We start from the raw sequence: 22,972 nt of genomic DNA, 5'->3' as shown, positions 1-22,972 counted from the left end.
TTGGGGATGATGGGGGACAATCATAAGCTGTTTGTCTGTTCTAAAATTGGAAAGTGACAGAATTTCTTGGCTGGGGTTTTCAAAGTTCCCACGGGAGTTAGGCACCCAATTCCCATTAAAACTCAGGTCGCTTTGAAAATCCCAGTCCTGTGAATGAACATGGGCCAAAAGTAATAATTTATCCCATTATTCACCCTCCCACACACACACAAATATTTTTTTTTAAATTGGCACTTAGATAAAATGGGGCTCAGATCAAAACAAATTGTAGTGTTTTAAAGCCATTCTGAAATTTTGCCCCAAATCAAAATGTACCACTACTCATGCTGGATTGACATCCTTGGAGGTGAAGTCCACCATTATCCTCAGATCTGCTATGATGTGAGCAGCTGCATGACAAGCTCTCCACACTAAATGAATATGCTGCAAACCTGTTCTAATGATGTCACCACCTCACTGTTGAGCATAGTGTAAATTAGTGCCAATTTTTTTGAGTTCTGCTATTAGCTTCAATAGGTCTTATAGCCTGAGAAAATTAATAAGCTCTTATATGGTAGTGACTTCTGATCACTATTGACCTTGCCAGATCCAAGGCAATGTCTTTTGTCTTTAAATTTTCATATCCTGGTACCAATCTCCTGAACTATTCATTTCCCTGTCAATTCCATTTTAAATTTTTGATTGCAAGCTTCTCTTTTCATATAATATTTATGATTACTTCCTTTATAACATTATTAATATGCTTGATGCCAGTAAATATGAAGTTTCCTTGAGTATCTGCCAGTAATACTTTTATATCTTTAGTAACGTGGTTAAATCTATATTTTAATAAGCACTCAGATATATCTCAGCCTCAACACAAGACATGTACAGTGATTTAAGGCAGAGATAGGTCAGGATTAAAATAATCAAGTATTTGTTAGATAACACTATCATGAAGAATCAACTAGGCCACCATGTGTTGGATGCCAAATCCAGGAAGTATCACCATTCTGAATGACAGTGCAATAATCAATCAGCTTTGACAGATATGGGAGGAGATATCCTTCCATTTGGGGGAGGAAAACACAATATAGGAAACAAAAATCAAAGGAAACATTGGCTAGTCTTTCATTAACTAACAGTTAATTTCCTACACTTATCAAGGAATGAGAAATCACTCTGTTGAGCCAGGCTCTGAGACTTGCTGCCACAGGTGTTTTTGCTTTTGCAGAATCGACATGTACTCACTCTCCTATGGTCCCTGAAGAACCTGAGTTAAGTGCCATCCAACATCTTTAAGATTGATTTTCTTTGCTTTTGCTCAATTTAGATTCTTAAAGGGTGATCAGTTTGGAATTACAAAACTTCCAGCCTATCAAAGCAAACCCAAGTGTCTTTGTGAAATCCTTTTTATTTTAAAAGTAGGTTTGCATCTGAAAGAATCACACAATGTGCCAAATCTAACACAGTGGTATCTGCTTGTACCAGTGCTGAATTTGGTCCATCTTCTCAAAACAGTCCAGCTTTTCTATATGCTTGAAACACAGAACCCAATTTAAACCATTCTTACCATTTTAAAATGCAATCAAATGAAATGAGAAGCAATTGTGAAGGTAACAAAAAAACAATTTTTACAGTTTAAATATATCATAGCTTTTTTGAAATATCACGATGGCAAATTCATTTCAAGGAGTTTATTTATTATCATAGATATGATGATATTTGCCCAATGCCTAATGAGTACTACAATGAACATTTAAGGAGTATAATGTATTTAAGGAGTTTAAATCCGATTAAGTATAGTTAGCTCAAAATTCACTATCCATTTTCATTGATGTAAAGCTGGAGTAACTCCACTGATATCAATGGAGTTACACTGTAGTAAAAACAATGCAGCAAGAAGAAAATAAGGCCATAAAATCATAGAATCACAGGACTGGAAGGCCCCGCGTACCGGTAAGTCCCTTATGTTACTTTCATCCCTGCCCAAAGCAAAGTCTTGGCTACCCTGAGACCCTCTGTCTTACAGCGTCACGGACCTCTTCAGATGTTAATTGGGGAACTAACTAATTTACTCTGCTTAGCATTTATACGTTTTGTTCTCAAAGGAGTCACATGTCCCAGAAATATGTCCTGTGGGCATTTCATTACTGGTTTTTCTAATTAATATTTCAGAAGGAACTGCAAATCGGAGACAGACCAAATATCAGTTGATGTTTACCATCTCATCAATCATTCACTTGAGCTCCTGGTGTGGTGTCATCCAAAAGGGGTTATCTGCCCCGGGTCAACCTGTACCAAGCCCACTGATCGCATGTTTTTGCATTTTCTTTACTTTATGAGCTGGTCAATCAGCTGACATGTTTCAGTCTCATGTTGAAACACACGCACAGATAGAGCCTCAATTAATCATTCAAGTGCAATTTCAGCACTCTCAATACATTTCCACACCAACTGTCTGATGCTAGAAAAATCCTGCTCCCAGAATCCTTTAGCCTATTCAGACATCACAAGCCACACCAAACTCATGCTTACAACATTCATTCATATCAGTCACAGAAATTCATAATAATTCAGCACCATCCCAACATTCTCCAGACTAAACAAACCCAATTTTTTCAATCTTCCTTCATAGGTCATGTTTTCTAGAACTTTAATAATTTTTGTTGCTCTTCTCTCCACTTTCTCCTGAAATGTGGCACCCAGAACTGAACACAATACTCCAGCTGAAGCCTAATCAGTGTGGAGTAGAGCAGAAGAATTACTTCTTGTGTCTTGCTTACAACATCTCAGAATGATGTTTGGGTTTTTTTATTTTTTATTTTATTTTTTGCAACAGTGTTACACTGTTGACTCATATTGACCCCCGATCCCTTTCTGTAGTACTCCTTCCTAGGCAGGCATTTCCCATTTTTTATGTGTGCAACTGATTGTTCCTTCCTAAGTGGAGTATTTTGCATTTGTATTTATTGAATTTCATCCTATTTATTTCAGACCATTTCTCCAGTTTGTCCAGATCATTTTGAATTTTAATCCTATCTCCAAAGCACTTGCAACCCCTCCCAGCTTGGTATCGTCTGCAAACTGTATAAGCATATTCTCTATGCCATTATCTACATCATTGATGAAGATATTGAACAGAACCAGGCACAGAACTGATACTTGTGGGACCCCACTCAATATGCTCTTCAGCTTGACTGTGAACCACTAATAACTACTCTCTGGGAATGGTTTTCCAACCAGTTATGCACTCACCTTATAATAGCTCCATCTAGGTTTTATTTCCCTAGTTTGTTCATGAGAAGACAGTATCAAAAGCTTTACTAAAGTCAAGATATACCACATCTACCGCATCGCCCCTATCCACAAGGATAGTCATCCTGTCAAAGAAAGCTATCAGGTTGGTTTGACACGATTTGTTATTGACAAATCCATGCTGACTGTTGTTTATCACCTTATTATTTTCTAGGTGTTTGCAAATTGATTGCTTAATTCTTTGTTCCATTATCTTTCTGGGTACTGAAGTTAAGCTGACTGGTCTATAATTCCCCAAGTTGTCCTTATGTCCATTAGGATGCCAAATCACAGTTGAACACTACAATGCAAATGCCTTGGTACTACTAGCCTGGAAGAGTCTTTTGGGGGTGTAGGTCCCCTGTAACATATGGGAAATGGGTTCAGCTGCATGGCTAAGGTTGGGTTCATCTAAATGTTGCAAATTTTATGTGTAAATAGCACACAAGCTTTAACTTCCTTGGGTTTCCCCTCGAAAAAGTGGACCCTTCTGACTTGGTTTAAGTAAAAGTTTACCTTTTCAGACAAAAAATAAAAGAACATGCATATATGCATGCATATTTTCATACATAAGATAAATGAACATGGAAAAGGGTATTTGTTCATGCAATTTCTAATTATGTTTTCAATTATCTGTTTTGCATGCATAGTACTGAGGTTCTGCATGAAAAACAGATAATTGCAAGAATAATTAGAACTTGCAACCCATACTGATGTAAATGCAAGGATGAAAGTGCTTTTATTACATGTGGTCCTCTGTTTTTAAAATATTTGTCACTTTGTGCTATTTAATGTAGCTTCATTTCCTTGCTTAAATAGGTCTTATCCTTTGCACAACCTTTTCAAAAAAAATCTGTAGGATGTTTCTTCTTTAATATTGTGTTAGGAGCTATAAGAGTATAAGGACAGTTTCCTCGAAACCACTCATGCATAAAATGAAGTTAAACACAGCCCTGACCCTTTATAATGGATGTCATATAAAAGGAGCAACAAAACACAGTTTAACATAAAGCATTCCTTTATTTTTTCTGTTTCTGAGTAACTGTACTGTATTTGTATAAGAGGCCTAAAACACCCACTATTTTGGCCTACTAACCAATAAAATGGATTATGTTGTAAATCTTTAACTTTCATGTCATGTCATACATTAGAGGAAACCAGTGTTGCTTTTGGTGTCCTGGTTAAATAGAATACATTGCACATCTGTGAATTATGTAAAAAAACCCTCATAACTGTCTTTTAGCAACATCACACTGAAATTCTTCACTTCATTTACAGGACAAATATATCATACAGATGCTTATTACACACCCTATTTATATACCTCTATTATTGATGTGATACATTTTATGCATCAGAATATAATTATTATATAATAATTAAAGGCTTAAATCCTACCCTCAATTTGCACTGCATTTATATTTTTAAAAATAATTTAGTTTATAAAGTCTGTAGTAAGCCAATACAATATGGCTGGGAAATGAATTTGTTCATTCAAGTAGAATTTTCTGCTGTACTGAGCCCTTTATTTTTCACGGAGTTAACTTTCCATTAAAATAAAGCATCTGAAAACCAGCCACCTGCTCTATAAGACCAACATCAAACATATTTAGAGAACTTATTTCTACACAAAAACATCCAAAAAGAAATATTACAGTTCTGTATCACTTTCAGTTTCATGTCTAATTGTTAAGCAGTGCACCTGGCAGCTAAGATTTTAAGCACGTCTGAATACTTAACTGGCTGTCTAAAGATGCCTGACATATAATATCAAGCACCCTGTAAAAGTAACTGACATAATAAAAGTGTGGGTAAAACAATGTCTTTAACAGTATGGATATGGCTTTAGGGTTGTTTCCTCTTTTTTTTAAGCCACTTGTATCCTACGAACCCAATTGTGGAAAAGAAATAGTCCAATTGCATATGTTTTGCAAGGATCTAACTAGTGGTTTTGGTGTGATCTCTTAAATCCTCCCTTCCATTCCCCCCCGCAAAATCCCTCATTGCAAGAGTGACTACTAGATAGATCTAGTCTAAAGCATTACCTCCAACAACCTTCCTGTGTAACATTTATAACATTGTGAGAGAGAAGGAACTGCAGTTAAAAAATCTGTCTGTGGTACAACCTCTTCCTGAATTTCCATTCTCCAAGGCCAAGAAAAGGGTTAGTGGAAACAAAAACTGTAAGAGACTATTATTACCTATCCTATTTCTATAGTACCCATCACTATAGTACCTTAGTGCAACATTTCATATCTTATATTGCTCTTGATAGTGGCCTAGAACACTTAAAGCAGCCAGAGAAAGGCTGCTGTCCTGGTATTTCTGGCAGGATCTCCATACTGGAAATTTAATGTATGTAAATTTTCCTCACAAGATTTACAACCAAGGGCCCCAGTTTTGCAATCAGATCTGTTCAAGTAGAAGGCTTCATATGTATAGAGTTCTACTGAAGTCAATGGGGCACTAACAAGGGATAGAGGTGAGGTCTTCTCAGGACAATACAATTTCAGAATCAGGGACACATTTTTCAGTCCTGAGTTTCAGAAAGATTGGATGACATTCCATATTTGTAATACTTACCGTATCTGAGCCAAACCATTGATATTGTTCATCCATCACTTCTATTTACCAAATATATTGGAATCTCTTTTTATCCTAACACAGCAGTGACCTGTAGTTAGGGTTTGAGTTATAAAAGCTTCCACCTGTCTAAAGTGCTCCTAGGTGCTACAGTAATTCAAATAATAAAGCAAGGCAGCTAAGTTTAGTTGGACTGAAGGCCCTTAAATGTATCTGTGTGCTTTGGTAATACCATAAAGCTACCCTGTATTTATAATCATATATCAGAAACTACTGGAACACAGTTTAGATCTGCTTTAGAAGCCCTTTGACAAAAACAAAAAACAAAAAACCCCACAACATGAAGGCATGAAACACTGTGACACAGCCAGAAATGATATAGTGAAAAATGGAACTGTATGTGTATGGGGAAAATGGAACAGTTTGCAATGACTTGTTTATGAACACAATACAAAGTAATGTCACAAATGTGTATATAACTAGCATGAGGTTAATGAATGCTTTAAGCTCTCTAAAGCACAGTTTGATAGTCTTTCTTAATGCTGAAAAAAACCCACCATCAACATAATTAATGCCAACTAGCAATCCTACTGGCTGTCTAAACTGAGAACCCAACCAATCCCTCCAGGTTAGATTTGAGGCACATTGCTAGAGCAAGGTGAAGACATTTTCTGCTACTGTCCCTACAGAAGTTGACCTATGGACCTCTTCACCTCCCTTTGATTTAGATCCAGCTCTGGAATGGTGCTAAGAACCTGTAATTTTCATTGGCTTTAAAGAGAGCTTCAAGTGCTGAAAATTATTCAGGATATTGTCATAATAAGTCAATGGGAGTGGAGGGTTGTCAGCACCTTGTAATCTGGCATTGATTATTTAAATTTGGTCCTTCAGAAATTGGGTGCCCAAAATTAAAGGCCACTTTTGAAAACTAGACCATAGGAGCTCTATGCTTCAGGATCCCTATTAAAATATATCAGAATAATATTATTTCACTACCTTCGGAAAATTCACTGTTATCCTCAGCTGAAAAGTTGCTACATATGTTAAAAGTTATTGTCATAAATCATATTATTATTACAAGACTGGCACAAAGGGGTTTTGTGTAATCATCTGATTTTCTGTTATAAAAGGCAATCTGCATTTCTACTGTTCTCTGTTTTAAAGCCTCGCTTGGGCTTTAATTTTTTTCTGCAATCTCCTCAATAGGAGATGAATGAGCTCAATGAGATATTGTGAGGAGTTTTGTCTTCCTAAAAAAAACAGATGAAAATGTGTGCAGGAACTGAGCAGAACATTAGAAACATGAGAAATTAATGTTTACTCCCCCGATATCTAAATAACAAAACCTTGCAATTATTACAGCTTTTGCTAGAATATGGCTCTACAACATTGCTTAGAGAGAGATCTCATGGGATATTTGTGCAGAGTCCTTATTCATAAACAGACAAATATGCCTAAATTATATAAGCTCCAAGGTGAATCAAAGAAAATGGCATGCAGCAAGACTGAGCAGCCCAGATGGCCCATCAACAGTTAATTAAGTGGCAGACCCAGAAGCAGCTCTGATGCTGCCAATACAACTGCCTGCAGAGTCTGCCATGGACTCAGATTTAGACTGCTGGATGAAAATATTCTGCAGATTGGCAACAGTCTTCTGTGATACTCATCTGAAAAACAGATAGCGTACATTTCATAATCTTTGTCTGAGAATAGAAATAAAAGCAGGAAAATGGATGGCTAAGTAGACTTGTAATAATGGGATACGGAGCCATTCACTATCACCAGTGTGAATCCAGCCAGGTCAGTAGGGACCAAAAGTCACTAGCATTTATTAGCTGATGCCCATGTGAAGTGACTTAGTCTCAGACCTGAAGAAAAGCTGTATGTAAGCTTGAACGCTTGTCTCTCTCACCAGCAGAAGTTGGCCCAATAAAAGATATTACCTCACCCACCTTGTCTCTGAAGCAATCTCAGTCTATTTCAATGTTGGACATGTGTTCACATCACAAGAACCCAGCATCTTTTTTTTAGCAATCTCAGGATAGAGGCCAAAGGCTTGAATGGGCATGAAGACTCACTTACCTAGGCATTCCTAGAAATGGACTCTACAGAACAAAAATGAGGCACTTGGGTGAGGCAACTTGTGGAAGCTTGCACTATTGCTGTCTGTGCCGTATTAGTTCTGGATGGTGAGTTCTCCAGAGCTGTCAATCAAAAACCTTTAACAAGCAATACCAAGCTCTTGCTCTTTTTTGCTGCCCACTGTTTTTGTCTCCTTCCAAATACATCCCCAGGCTTTCTAGCATGAAGCCTTATTTTCCTGGAACTCCTTCACCCTTCCTGGTCCATCTTCCAACCTGATGGGGCACTGGCGGAAGCCCTTGAGGGTTCATTACTAGACTTGTTTAATATTTGGGATGTTGTTTACAAAAGGAAAATATTTTTTTTAAAGCGAGTGACATTTATTTTGGGAGGTTGGACCCAACTCTTCTTCATAGTTTTTTGTCTGATTGTTTGGAAATATGACTATGTTCCCCATTCATCTCATCCTAGCATGAATTAGAAAATTGCAAACACAAATCACCACACTTCAAAATATGAAAGTGCCCACCCTTATTCAATTTAGAACAATTAACAAATTTGTTCTTTGTCTCAAATTCAGGGAGAAAAATGTTATATATTACTTCTGTAAGTAGGAAGAAGATGTGTGAATTGGTCCATAAGTGACTTAGGGATGCCTCCTTTGACAATTTGTTTCACATAAAAGAAAAGCCATCATGAATATTTCAAAGGGAAGAACTCTTTTGCTTCTTTTAAATATTAATGCAGCAAAGAAACAACATTAAATAACAGTTAACAACATATAATGTTTCCAGCTATTAAGATATGAAAGTACAAGAAAACCAGACAAAATCATGAATATGAAGTGCCTAGTATTCCTTATGTTTTGGCATTTTTTCCCTTGCATTTTTAATAAAATCATTTTTTACCCAGAATTTATGAGGAGGAAGTTGTATGTTCCTTCATGGGGGATTCATTCCATTATGTCATCTGACAGAGACTAGTCAGAAAGACAAAAAAAGAACAAGACATTGATGTTTTGAGACCAATAGCCCTTTATATCTGGTTTTAAATCTAGTCTGTAAAAAAGGAAGAAACAGGCAACCTCTCATTCAAAGAGAGGGGGGGAAAGGAGAATGATATTTGATTTTGAGTCTGAATCAAAACTCAGCAGCTCATCTCAAGATTCAAACATGATAAAAAGAGGAAACCACCAAAGAGAAACTATGCCTGTATGTTCTGTAAGAACAACTGACATTCAGATATCAGGGTGGTAAGTGCAGTAACAGTTTAAATAGAAAAAGTTGAATTTGAATTACAGGAATATATTGCCATCTTTCCTACTGCTTCTGTGCCCAGTATAAGAGGGGAACTCTCTAGGCAAAACACACGTCCTGAAGATACTGGATTTCATCCTAACAAAAACACAGATGCTAACGAACAGTGATTACGGAGAGTATTCCTCTTCCACTGAAAGATCACTTGCACCTGGAGTTTTCAACAGTCCCCAAAAGGCAACCTTTTATGTATGGCACCTTTTTCAGCCTTGTTTGGATGATACAGCAAAAGCTATTTGCTGAGTTTACAATAAAAGAGTGAACAGCAAGAAGCCTGGAACCTCTGGTGGCACATCTGCACTCAGCTTCCATCTGCAAGCAATGCAGACAGTGTAGTATTTTTCTGATTGATACCAATAAGAAAGCTAGCAGTGAAGCCACTAGTATTGTTGCAAAGATCCATTGTAGATTACTTTTCCTCCTCCTCCAAAAAGTAATGTAAAGCCAATAACAAAAGCAAAATTTGGGTATGGCTCTACTATCTGTGTCATCCGATCCAAAGCCAATCTTCCCAAGGGTCACATTTGGGGGGGGGGGGGGGGGGAGGCAGACACTCTTTTGGGATAAAATTCCCTCCCCATTTAAAGTCCATGTAATTAGGTTCTAACTCATTTGAAATATGAAACGGCAAGGGATGGAATAGCTTTTCTGATGTCCAACTAGAGCTGGTCACAAACACTTTGCAAGGCCTACGAAACATTTTCACAAAAATGTCTATAAACATTAATGAATAAACAAAGTTCTGCCCCACTCTTGACCCTAAAAAACATGGTTATCCACCATGAAAACATCACATTATCCATTAATATACTTAAATTCACAATCTCTAATTTTATAAATTAAATACGGCCCCTTAAAATTAAGGACAGCTGTCTGTTCATGGCCTGTCCTTCACAGAAAACCAGGCTTTGTCCTGGTATTTGTAAACCTCAGCAGAGTGGAGATCTGAAGGATCCACTGTCCAACTGAGTAGGTGAAATTGGCAGCAGGTTCAGTGAAAACATATGCACCTCAGGGACCGTTGCCAGGACAGTTGTTACCACTCTGCCCTCCATGAAGCCTTCCAGTGAGCATCTTCCTCATCTCACACAGAATCATATGCATGTGGAATCTGAGATTTTAAGGATGACTGCAAGTGGCACTGCAGTCCATATGCAGGCTGCTGCTACTGACCCAAAGTGGGGCCGGCATCCACACTTCTGCTTATCCTCCTATACCACAGGTAAACCCTGGATTGCAGCAGGGCATTAGGAGAGGGGGAGACAGAAAACTAAGGACTGAGAGGGGCTGTAATAGAGAGAATGGATAAATATAGTAGAAAGAGTAAGGAGGAGATATGAAGGTGAGGAGGAAAGCAGGAGAAAACTGAATCAAAACGAAAGGGTAGAGGACAAAGAGGGGGAAAGGAAAAAAAAGAAGAGACAAACACATAAAAAACAGGAAAGAGGAATAAACAGGCTTTTTCCCCTTTTCTATCCTTTATCTTGCCAAACCTTTCCTGACCCTCATGAAATGTGCGGTCTCTTATGAGACCTCATACTCTAGGACAAGTGTTTTGATTTATGCTTCCAAAAGCAGTTCAACCTACTATATATAAAAATACACAGTAACATTTCAGTGTGACTCCTGTATCTGCTGGGGAGAGCCAAACAGATGGTTTAGTTGCTCTAAACAGTTTTAATTTCTATGTAGTTAGTAGAGGTACCTGGAAAATAATCCCATTTGTGAAATACATTGAGGTTTCAAAGGCTGTTTTTGGCCCGCTTTGGAACCAAAATTAGATACTTCAAAAATGTTCATGAACCAGAAGTGGAGGAGGAGAGGAAATAACTACTGTTCTAGAGTCAGTCTCAATTTCTCCTGTTGCAGCTGTTAAATATTCAGCGGGCTGCAGTGAGAGAGACTGACTCTCTAGCACAGTGATTAGGACACTGACCTGGGAGGACCAAGAATTTGAACATGGGTCTCCCACATCTCAGGTGAAGTCTCTAGTTATCAAACTATTATGGCCTCTCTCATCTTTCTTTCCTTCCCCACTCTCCCCTCCTCGCCCCCCCCCCTCCCCCGCGACTACCATCCTGGACTTGAGAAACACTCCAAACAAATTTTTAATTGAACTCGATCTATTTCTGCAAAACATTTACTTTTTGACAAAAAGGCATTTTTCAATGGGAAAGAAATTTCCTGGAATTTTTTTCAACCAGCTTTATTAGATCATTCCCAAAAAGGTTAATTTTCAATGAAAGAAGTTCTCAGGCTTAAGCAATTTTTTTTCATTCATAACTGATGCAGCAAGCCCAGAGGTACTGGAGCCGTGAACTGCCAAAGCCTAGAGGTGCCAGGGCTCAGCCCTGGCAAGTCCTGGCACAAATTAAGCACTGGTTCCCTAGAATATCCGTGAGGATCCGGGGAGAGCATGTTCTTCTGCTTCTGCTATTGAAGCTAGCACCTCCCCTCCCTAGGCTTCAGAGCTTGAGCTACATCCTGAGCCACAACTTCAAAGTGCTGTGTACACAGCTATTTTTTGAGTGCCAGCGTGAGCCCTGCAAACTGGAGTCTTGCTGCTGTGTGTGTAACTTAGGGCGCAGCAGCAGTTTAGGAGCATGCCACAACACCTTCATGATCCGTTTTACTGTTGTTTGTTCCACTCTGAACCTCAAAATCTGTTGAGAACATGTGGTCATCACAGAGCAGTGAGAATCATGGTGCTGATTGAAGCCCTGGATTTGTTACAAAGGTAGGTGATTAGGCCCTGCCTGAACTATTTTTACTGAAAATGCAGTAGCTCCCTTTCAATAAAATCATGCTTGCAAGAACCAGATATATGGATTAAATCACAATTGTGCAGAACTGCCTACGTGCTGCTACTTACAAAACCCCATAAGATTTTACCTAGTCTTTGGTTAGGAATGGTGTATGGGGTTCTTTGAGAGGAAATCTACAGCAAAGGAAAGATACATGGGAAGGATTCTCCATCCAACTATGAACCACATATGCTGCTGTGGCAAAATACAGGGGCTGTTAAAGCCTTTTAGCTGACCAAAAGAGCCAGCCTTACAAGCTGTTTGGAAATATGCTTAACACAAGCCCCCTTACAAGCTCCATTGCAGAGAGTGTAGCGGTTGTGTGTGTCCACAGTGCAGCATAGAATCAGATAACCACAAAGCTACTTTTTCCTCTTCTTCCCTTTGACTGCACCTCTCAGCCTATGTGCCTTCCCCACACATAATCACTGTTATTTATCTTCTCGTTTGATCCAGAGACCCCTGCTGCACCAAATGCCCCATGGCTCTTCAGATATTACCAGGAATGTTAAACTGGCTTAGTTTTCTCATCAGTTTAAATTTATGCTCGTGAAGAAATGAGGATAGCTAGACTAGAGATGTAGGGAAGGGAGGAAATGTGGAGCTCAGGTATGTGCGAGGGGTAGGAATCATTGGTACTCTTATCTTCACTCAACCTTCCTTCTAGGATTGGATTTAAGAAGGGTCCTTCTTTGCTTTCCTAGAAGCTAAAGTTTCTCAGAGGAGTATTTTCTATTCCTTGTTTGCTATTTCATGGAAATACAAATGGTTAGCAAATGCAATCAGTCAATAAGTATAAATGCTAATCTGATTAAAAATGAAATTCAGTGATGACATAAAAAAGATTAGAAATGACTGGAGTATAAGGAAGCAAATTATGTTTCACTAAAATCTTTCCATTGAATAGATATTAGGCACAAATAAGTTTTACAAACTCTCCATGTATACATTTTTCATGGACAAAAAAAGCCTGAAATAATTTTATATTCATTTTTAATAGAAGAGTATATCTGAAGGGAGATGACTTTAATATACAATTAATTGATTCAGCAAAAGAGAAAAAAAGAATGTAGTTCAGGAAATGAACAAGCATATAAACTATTTGTTTTCTTTTAAAGTCAGCTGTAAAAACTATTCTAGGTTTATGTTTATATGTCAGATGTACTTATGCATCTTCCTGTTTATCTTCTATGTATAATTCAAGTGCAGGTGTGTGATGCTTCTTTTTAATGAAAAGAAATGCACTCTCTCCAAATAAACATCTGACTTGATAGAGATGTGTATAAAGTTTATTTTACTGTTCTCATCTTGTGTGTGCATCTTTGCATGTCTTCATGCAGCATATTAATCCTGAAAGACTTTTAAACTGTCAAGACTAGAGTTCAGGCTTTCAGATTTCTTCTACAACTGTTAAAGAAGTGAACTATTCTTAAAATTTATTTATATAATATAAAAAATAATTATATATTACAGGCAGAACTAGCAATGCCACCTATTCTTAAAGTTGTCCAACACTGCCCATTATAACAGCTTGTTTTCAATTATGTATAATTTTGCCAATGGAGATTTGAAAGAGTTTGGTAGCTAAAATCTCTAAAGGTTCTGTCCTCACTGAGCATGTCCAAAGCTCTCCCCACAGAGTGACTGAGCATGCTTCATTCCCTCACAGCTCCTATGTGTGACCAGACTGTGCAGGAACCATCCCCAGAGAATGATTGAGCATAGTCCAATCCAGGTCTACAAGGGCCTAACAGGGCCCCCCCTGCAATTGCATCTCTTGACTGCTTGGGCTGGGGCAGGGCCAGGCACTACCACTACCACCAGGGATCCTGTCTTCCCTGTGTTTTCAGTGACCTCCCTACAGGCACCTAGACAGTGAGGGAAAAGAATGCAGAGAGGACAAGAGACAGATTGGGGGGATAAGGAGTAAATTGGGACAAGGACCGTGGGATGAGTGAAACTGGGAGCTGGGATAGGGGAAGACAGGGACTTGCAGACAGGGAGGGAAACAAATGGGTGGGGAAGGAAGGAGACTGGGAGGCACTTTTGGGGTGTGGAGAAAATAAATCGATTAAAGTTTGTGAAGTATTCAGATACTATAGTGATAAACATCATAGAAAAGCCCATGAGGAAATTAATAATTCTGTCCTCAGAGCAGGGTTTGAATAGTGCGCAATAAATAAGGCCTAGAGCCGCATACTGCACAATGAGGATAAAACAAAATATTGAATAATTGTTCAATAATTAAGCACTGATCAGCCTGTGCACTGAATGAGGCAGTGGTCCTGGGGAAAAAATACTATGTGATTATGTATTTAAAAGCTATAGCATAATGCATAGGCACACAGGAACTGATTTAAGATGACACATAAGAGTTAAAATGAAATGTTTTGATAACTTTTCATAAAAATAAATAAATGAAATAGATACATTCCCCAAGACATTTAGATTTTGTCAAATCAGCATTTTTTGACAGGAAACTGTTCAGCCATCTCTAATTTGGGGCAATTTCAGATTTATTTATTACAAAATTTTATTAAATGAATTTTTCACAATAAAAAAATATGTGAAATGTTTGTTTTCATAGCAAATCCACCTAAATTTCACCCATTTTTGAGTGAAACATCAGGCTTCTTGTCTAAAAGTTAGCCCACTATTTAATAATTGTAGAAAAGTCAAAAGTTTTCAGTTTTGCAGCAAAATACAAAAAAACAGATTCTGATATTTTTCATGTCATTCATTAGGCCCTAACCCAGAAAAGTACTTCAGCATGTGAGTAGTCCCATTGACTTCAAACAACTCATGTCAGGGGCAGAGGGATAGGTCAGTGGTTTGAGCATTGGCCAACTAAACCCAGGGTTGTGAGCTCAATCCTTGAGGAGGCCACTTAGGGATCTGGGGCAAAATCAGTACTTGGTCCTGCTAGTGAAGACAGGGGGCTGGACTTGATGACTTTTCAAGGTCCCTTCCAGTTCTAGGAGATAGGATATCTCCATTAATTTAAAATTTTATTTATTTAAAATGTGATTAAAGTTAAGCGCATATTTAAGTTCTTTGCTGGATCAGTTCCAGACTCCCCATCACCTTTCAGACTCGAGCCCAAAAGCACACGCTTACCTTCAATCATGTGGTTGACACCTATATACCTCAATGGGACTACCCATGTACTTAAAGTTAAACAAGTGTTTTGCTCAGTTACAGCCTTGGTCTGTTAATCTTTTCTGATAGTTTCTGGATTACTTTTCACTAGCAATATGGGTGGGAATGGCAAGCTAAAGAGGATCAACACAGCATCCAAAGGGTTAAGAGTTTTCCTATTATCACGGGCAGTTTTTAAAGTAAATTCACTTGGTTTAATAGTGTAATATGATTTTATTTCTATTTTTGTTGTCAATAGCTTTTATTTATTTTATTTTATTTTAATTTAATGTAATGCAACAGAATACAGCTTTTCAGAAAATGTTTAGTGATGAAAGCTGCCGAAAATCTTAATTACAATAGAGATCATTTTAAAAATAAATAACTCCTTTTTACCATGGATTTTATGATAGAATGTCTCTTACTTGGCTCTCAAGATGAAAATGATAGGGTAGCCTGTACTACAATATGCACCTTTAACCTCTGTTTTATTGAGCATGAGGTAGATTTGTGTTTTTCCCTCTCATCAAATACATTTATGAAATAACACAGCTTAAGAACTGAGCCTTCTTCATGGATGACTCACTCCCCTGCATCATACTTCTCCCAGGTAAATTACATTTTAATAACATTAAAAAAGCATAGAACCAGTCTGACAAGCTGCTTGCATGTATACTTGCAAGAAGATCAAGAATTTCATCTATGTGCTTCTTTTGAAGGTAATGGGCACCACAGTGTTTTACATTATTCCTAATAGCATAGGTCTTAGAATCTATAGTTATGGGGAAAATGTTGCAATCTCATAAAATGCTGTTTGGCCAACTCTGGATCTTCTGCATCATCTATAGAACCACTGTTCAAGGCAATATTTTACGGAATTCTATCAAACCTGTTAAGCCCAGAGATTCAAACTTGCACAAGGGTACTTTAAGATTAGTCATTTCTAGTGAAGGCTGACCCCCCAAAGGCTGGGTCTAGGGAAGAATTCTAAGGTTTGGATTCTTACCTAGACTTGCCTGCACCTCTGTTGTTGAGAAATTGAGCTCTCTTTCAAGACTTCTTGTGCTTTTTTTTTCCAGACAGATAGTAAATACTGTGAGTCAGATTCTCTACCCTTCTGGAACTCCATTCAGATGCAGTTTTCCACTAGCAGAGAGTTTCTCTGCACAGTAGGAATTCTCCACTGGCCATTTTCCACCAGTGTGTATTTCCTTTGTGTCTCTTGGTTGGCAAAAAAAGTGAACTTAGTGGAGTGGAGAATCTGGACCCATTAGCACAGCCTTTGTCCCTGTATTTCACCACTTCAGCTATTGCTTTGAAGAGTAAGGTATGAAAAATAAAAACTAAACAAAAAAGATTAACAATTTCTTATTGGAGTCCCCAAAAAGGTTTATTTCTAGTATTGGATAAAATCTAGACTGACGATGATTTGTCTGTTGCCAAAGCTCTGTCTTTTTCCTGTGCCAGATAAACTCAAATCAATGTGGATTTTCTTAGTGTACAATTGAACAAGCATATACATGGGACACTATCAAAAATTAGAATAATAATTGACAGCAAAAGAGTCAAAGTAGTGTAAGAAAACAAAATACTGAATCAAGAATGAAAAAAATGGAGAGCAACATTTAAGTAACATGGACTTCTGGCTCTTCAGAATCCGGCTAACTAGTGTAACTAGAATTTATTCAGCAGTTAATATGTGCAAACATATGCATATTATTTGAAGTTGAATACTTCAGGTCCAAAAGCTACACGTACTGTGGTCAGGAGAGGTATTTGATCTCTGGCTCATGGACTCTGCAACACTGTCTGGAGTGCCTCATGACCATCACTACCTACCTCTGGGCAGAGTGTCAAAAACAGGGCACATACCCCAAACTGGTGGTATGTTCTATAGGTAAATTTCATCAAACCAGTAACAAATGTGAACTCCTGGCTCACTATAACAGAACCATAGGGCTAGAAGGGCCTGCAAGGGTCATCTAGTCTAACCCCTGCCAAGATGCAGAATTTGTTGTGTCTAAACCATAGAAGACAGATGGCTATCCAGCCTCCTTTTGAAATCTACAGTGAAGGAGATTCCATGACTTTCCTAGGCAGTTTGTTCCATTGTCCTATTGTTCTTAGTTAGAAAGTTTTCCCTGAGATTTGATCTAAAACTGCTATATGTAGTTTGAACCCATTGCCTCCTGTCCTGCCCTCCATGGCAAGAGAGAACATTTTTTCTCCACTTTTTTAATGGCAGCCTTTGAAGATTGCTATCATGTCCCCCTTAATCTTCTCTGTCCCAAAGTAAATATACCCAGTTCTTTCAGCCTTTGCTCATATGGTTTGCATTCCATCCCTTTGTCACTTGCCTCTGGATCCTTTCCAGTCTCTCTACATCCTTTCTATACAGCAGTGACCAAAACTGGACACAGTACTCCAATGGAGGCCTATACAGCGCCAAGTAGAGCAGCACTATTACCTCCCGTGATTTATATGCTATGCCTCTGTTAATGCAACCTAAAATTGCATTTGCTTTTTTTGCAACAGCATTGCATTGTTGACTCATGCTGAGGCTGTGATCCACCACAACTCCCAGATCCTTTTCAGCAGTGCTGCTGCCAAGCCAGTTATCCCCCATTCTGTATTTGTGCATTTGTTTTTCCTTCCCTAAGTGTAGTATCTTACATTTATCTTTGTTGAATTTCATTTTGTTGTCTATAGCCCAGTTCTCCAATTTATGACGATCCCTTTGAATTTTAGCTCTATCCTTCAAAGCGTTGGCAATCCCCCTTGCTTTCTGTCATCTGCAAATTTGATCAATATGCTCTCTATTCCTAGATCCAGGTCATTAATAAAGATGTTAAATGATATCAGACCCAGAACAGATCCTTGTGTAACCCCACTTGCAACCTCCGTCCAATCTGACACCATTCCATTAATAGTTACTCTTTTTTTGCAGTTATTTAACCAATTATATATCCACTTAATGGTAGTTCCACCGAGCCCGCATTTCTCCAGCTGACATGTGGGACTGTGTCAAAAGCCTTGCTGAAGTCCAGGTATATTTTGTCCACCACAATTCTCCTTTCCACCAAACTAGTTACTTTGTCAAAGAAGGAAATCAAGCTGCTTTGACATTATTTGTTCTTGGTAAATCCATGCTGGCTGCTAATGATCACCCCTTCGTCCTCCAGCTATTTGCAAATTGAATATTTTATACATTGCTCAAGTACAGAGGTCAGCAACCCCTTTCAAAAAAGAACAGCCATTTTTTTTGTTTTTTTCTTTGACCAAAATATTTCAAGAGCTGCATCACATGCAAAACTACTTGTAGAATTAGAATTTATCAATGAATAATAATTGAACATATTAAAGTTATTACTACTCACCAATACTTTTAATGTGACTTCTGCCATTTGAATTTGCATATAAACAGGAGGGGGCTTCGGGCTGCGGCAGGCGATTGGGGTGCAGGAACGGATGCGGGGTCTGGGAGGGAGTTTGTGTGCAGGAGGGGGTTCTGACCTGGGGCAGAGGGTTGGGGTGCAGGAGGGGGTGCGCGGTGCAGGCTCTGGCCAAGAAGCGCTTACCACGGGTGGCTCCCAGCCGGCAGTGCAGCAGGGCTCAGGCAGTCTGCCTGCCTGCTCCATGTGCTGTCTCCACCCCCAGCACAGTCCTCATAGCTCTCATTGGCTGGGAACCGGCCAATAGGAGCTGTGGGGGCAGTGCTTGCAGGCCCGGGCAGCACACGGAGACCCACTGTCCCCTCCGCCGTGATGCACCGCCGGCTGGGAGCCACCTGTGGTAAGCGCCTCCCGGCCAGAGCCTTCACCTCACACCCCCTCAAAAAATGGCTGCCCACAAGGGAGCAGCCAAAGAGCCGCATGCAGCTCTGGAATCGCAGGTTGCCAACCCCTGGTATAGTAGCTTCCCAGGTGTTGAGGTCATGCTGACTGGTCTATAGTTCCTGGCTCCTTCTTTTTCCCCCTTTTAAAGATGGGCACATCAGCTCTTATCCAGTCTTTCAGGACCTCTCCTGTCATCCATGAGTTTGCAAGTATTATTGCTAGTGGCTCCAAGATTTCTTCAGCTAATTCCTTCAGCAACATGGGTTGAATAACATCAGGTCCTGCTGACTTGATTTCATTCAAATTAGTCAGAAGACCTCTGACGTGTTCTTTACTTTTCCTGATCCACATCCTTTCCCCTTCATTGTCTATGGTAACTTCGCTAGTCATCCTCTAACATGTTATTTTTTGTATGAAGACTGAAGCAAAGTAGGCATTGAGCAGCTCTGCCTTCTTATCATCCATTACCAGCTCAACTTCTCCATTGTGCAGCAGACCCACACTGCCCCCCATCTTTCTTTTTTGTCTGACATATTTGTAGAACCCCATCTTGTTGTCCCTAACATTTCTTGCCAGCTGTAACTCAGTCTTACCATAGAGTCACAGACATTCTCCTCTCCAGTCAATAGTACCACCCAGACAAACTGGACTTAGTGATAAATGGTCACTTTAACCAAAAATCACACCATATTCAGGATGGTTCCAGTCGCAAGCTTACCCCAGATCAGTTGATACCTTAGATCTGTCACCAAAGAAAACCCCTATACCCAGTCCTATAATAAACTATCTAAAAGTTTATTAAATAAGAAAAGAAATAAGAGAGTTATTTGCAGGCTAAAGCAAGCAAACAAATACACACAAATGAGTTACCACCTAAATCCTAAAATGACAGAGCTGTAGTGATCTGTCAATTCAAAGTGTCTTTCAGGGTGGATCCAGGAGGCAGCCCCTGTTGATCTCTGGCTTTAGTTTGGTGTCTCTAACCCCCACAATTCAAACAGGGAAGAGATGGAAATTTGTCCTGTGACATTTTATTTCCTTCATTCAGCTTCCAAGTCCACAGGACAAGCTTCCTTGCACGAAGCGTTTCCAAAGTGTAATAGGGCCATTGACCAAACCATTGTATTTAAATGTTACTTGATGGCCCATCTGATTTTGATAGTCCTTCTTGCTGATTTCTGTGCCATGGGTCACAGTTTCAGAGCAAACATTTTCAAAGTTATAGAGCAAAACCTACATATTGTCTTATAGCATGGAATACAGATGTTACATCCAGCAACTTACAAGCATTTTGTAGAGTCTAAACACTAAATACAGTATTATAAGACTAATACCTATTTTGAGCAAAACTAACATACAGGTGAACTGATCTGATCTCCAGCTATGAGTTTGTCAGTTTTTAGCTAGGGCCTACAGCCTGAGCAAGAGCTGGCATCTGGCCTGCCAGTGTCACAGATTCATTTCCACCAGGGATGATCAGGATTAATCAGGTAGAACTTTCACTCAAGATATGGGAGACTTTCCTGACAGATTTTTGGGGAGATAGAAACATTTCTCTTACAGTACAGGTCTGAAAATGGATGTCCTTTAGGGAAGGGTTCAGGTTCAACAGGTTTAGCTGAAACCATACTTCTGTGGCTTCACTACTCCTATTCATAATGCATAATCTTAATGATCATATACTGTATTTAAAAGGGAAAAAGGAAATCCACTAAAGCAGGTTTAAAATTACTGGCACAAAATGCTAAATACTGGTGTTGCTGGATTCATGACAGCAAATAAGGGACAGATATTAGTTTGTAATAAAATATTTAAATACCTTACCCTGGAATCCTAATCCATGTAATGTGTAAGGGTACAGAAGTTGCTGACATTCCAGAAGGTGGCAAAGAAGGAAATGTAAGGCAATCTTAACCATAAATGGAAGACTAATACTACATTAAGACAATTCTGCACTTTACTAGAAAATCGTCTTGTTCCTGTCGATTATGTGTTGACACCAGCTGCTTCTCTTCTAATGAATAAGGGATAAGGTACACAAGACACATTAATATTCTTTGAATGTGTGGAGGATTTCTGAACTGTGGGAGCAGAATATATTTTAAATGTAATTTCATTACTGAAGACAATTAACAATTGATTTTGGATTAGTGGTAGGACAAACAGATTAAGAAAAGTTTGTGTACCTGGTTATTTGTGGGTTTAAATGGATAAAAGTGTCTAGGGAAGGCACCTCTTTTGTCTGTTTTATAAATCCAAATACATAAATACATAGATAAATTTAAAATTCAGCAATAGAATTTGTTAGTGCTGGACCAATTTCAATAGGATTGAAAAAGGTGTTCTACATAACTGGGCTGGAAATTTCACAAGAAAAACCTACCATGATAATTTAACACTTTTATTTCTACTCCGAAACATGAAAGTCATTCCAAATTTTAGTCGAAAGCCTAGATCATTTCTGATCTGTGCCATCTATTCTAGTTGTTGTAGAGCTGGTCATTTTGTGGTTGTTTTTTTTTTAATTCTGAATTTTTTAAATGAATAAAGAAGGATGACATTTTTCATAAAATGTTTGTGAAAAAAAAAGTTTCCCAATGAACTCTAATCATTAGTATTTAATTGACCCTAGACACAAGTATTTATTGTATAACTTATTGTTGAAACAAATAAAAAAATAATTCCTGCGGTTATTTTCAGTTGCCTCTTCATAAAGCCAATTCATTGTAATCAGTATTTTGCAGGGAGTGGAAAACTTCTCTGCAGATTTCTACATGAAAAGACAATTTGGGGCTGCCTTTTATTGCTACTTCATAACTATTATGGCCAGTACTATTATACATTAAGTATTTTCCAGAAACAGATTCTAAAATTATATTTCCAGGAATGGTGTCATGATCATTTCTAAAGCACTAGGGCTGGCCCGCACATAGTTCTCCAAAATACATTCTGTTGCAGTTTTTGAAGTTTCTATTGCCACTTAGCTTGGTGATGAGTACATGGGCTTCTAATTGAATCCAACTTCATGTCTATCTTAGTTGAACGTTCAATAGTAGTAGTGTCAAAACTTTAATTTCAATTTGGCCCCTTGGAAGTTTCTTGGGAAGACACATTTTAAACAATTCTCTGTTATTAGTGCCATATTCATTAACACCATAATCCAACATCAATCTTTAATTATCAGACCAATTTGTTTCATGTTATTAATATTTGCAATTCGTACAGAGTCAGATTGTGATGTCTTTACTCAATCTGAATAGTGCCTACTCCACTGAACCACTAAAGTACTACTCAATGTGAATAAATGCATATTGCTTTCCAATACAAATTTAGACTGATTTTATGCATGAAGAGCTTTCAGTCTCAAAAAATTGATAACAAATAGGTGAAGATAACTAGACAGGGACAGAGAAGAGCATAGGGTGCAGTAGAGAATAAGTTTTCAATAGAGTTTAGGATAAATTGGAGAGGTGTTTCACAATGTCCAGAGAGAAGGAAATTGCAGTAGTCATGAATGAGAAGATCAAGGTTTGTACAAGGGTTTTACTAATGGGGATGAAATTAATAAGTTTTTGATTTTGGAGATATTTCAAAGATTAAACTGCCAACCTGTAGTGACAGAATATGTGAGGTCAGGGGAGGCAGAGGTGAGAAGAATCAAAGATGGATCAAAAGATGCAATTATGTGGGACAGTGAGGATTATGGAATGTTATGGAGAAAATATGGGAGAGTATTTGGGGAGAAAGATAAAATAGTTCTGAACATGCTGAGTTTGAATTGGCAGTGTGTAAACTGTGAGAAGATGTCAGAGAAGCAGTTGGAAATATGAGTCAAAAAGGGAGCTAAGGGAAGGAGGTATACATTCAGAAGTCTTTGGCACAGATAACTAACTATGATCTAGAGTACCAAGAATACCAGAGGGCCAAGGAAATACCC

This window comes from Emys orbicularis, chromosome 1 (genome assembly GCF_028017835.1).
Source record: "Emys orbicularis isolate rEmyOrb1 chromosome 1, rEmyOrb1.hap1, whole genome shotgun sequence".
Classification (NCBI taxonomy): domain Eukaryota; kingdom Metazoa; phylum Chordata; order Testudines; family Emydidae; genus Emys; species Emys orbicularis.
This window is presented reverse-complemented; position numbering follows the sequence as displayed.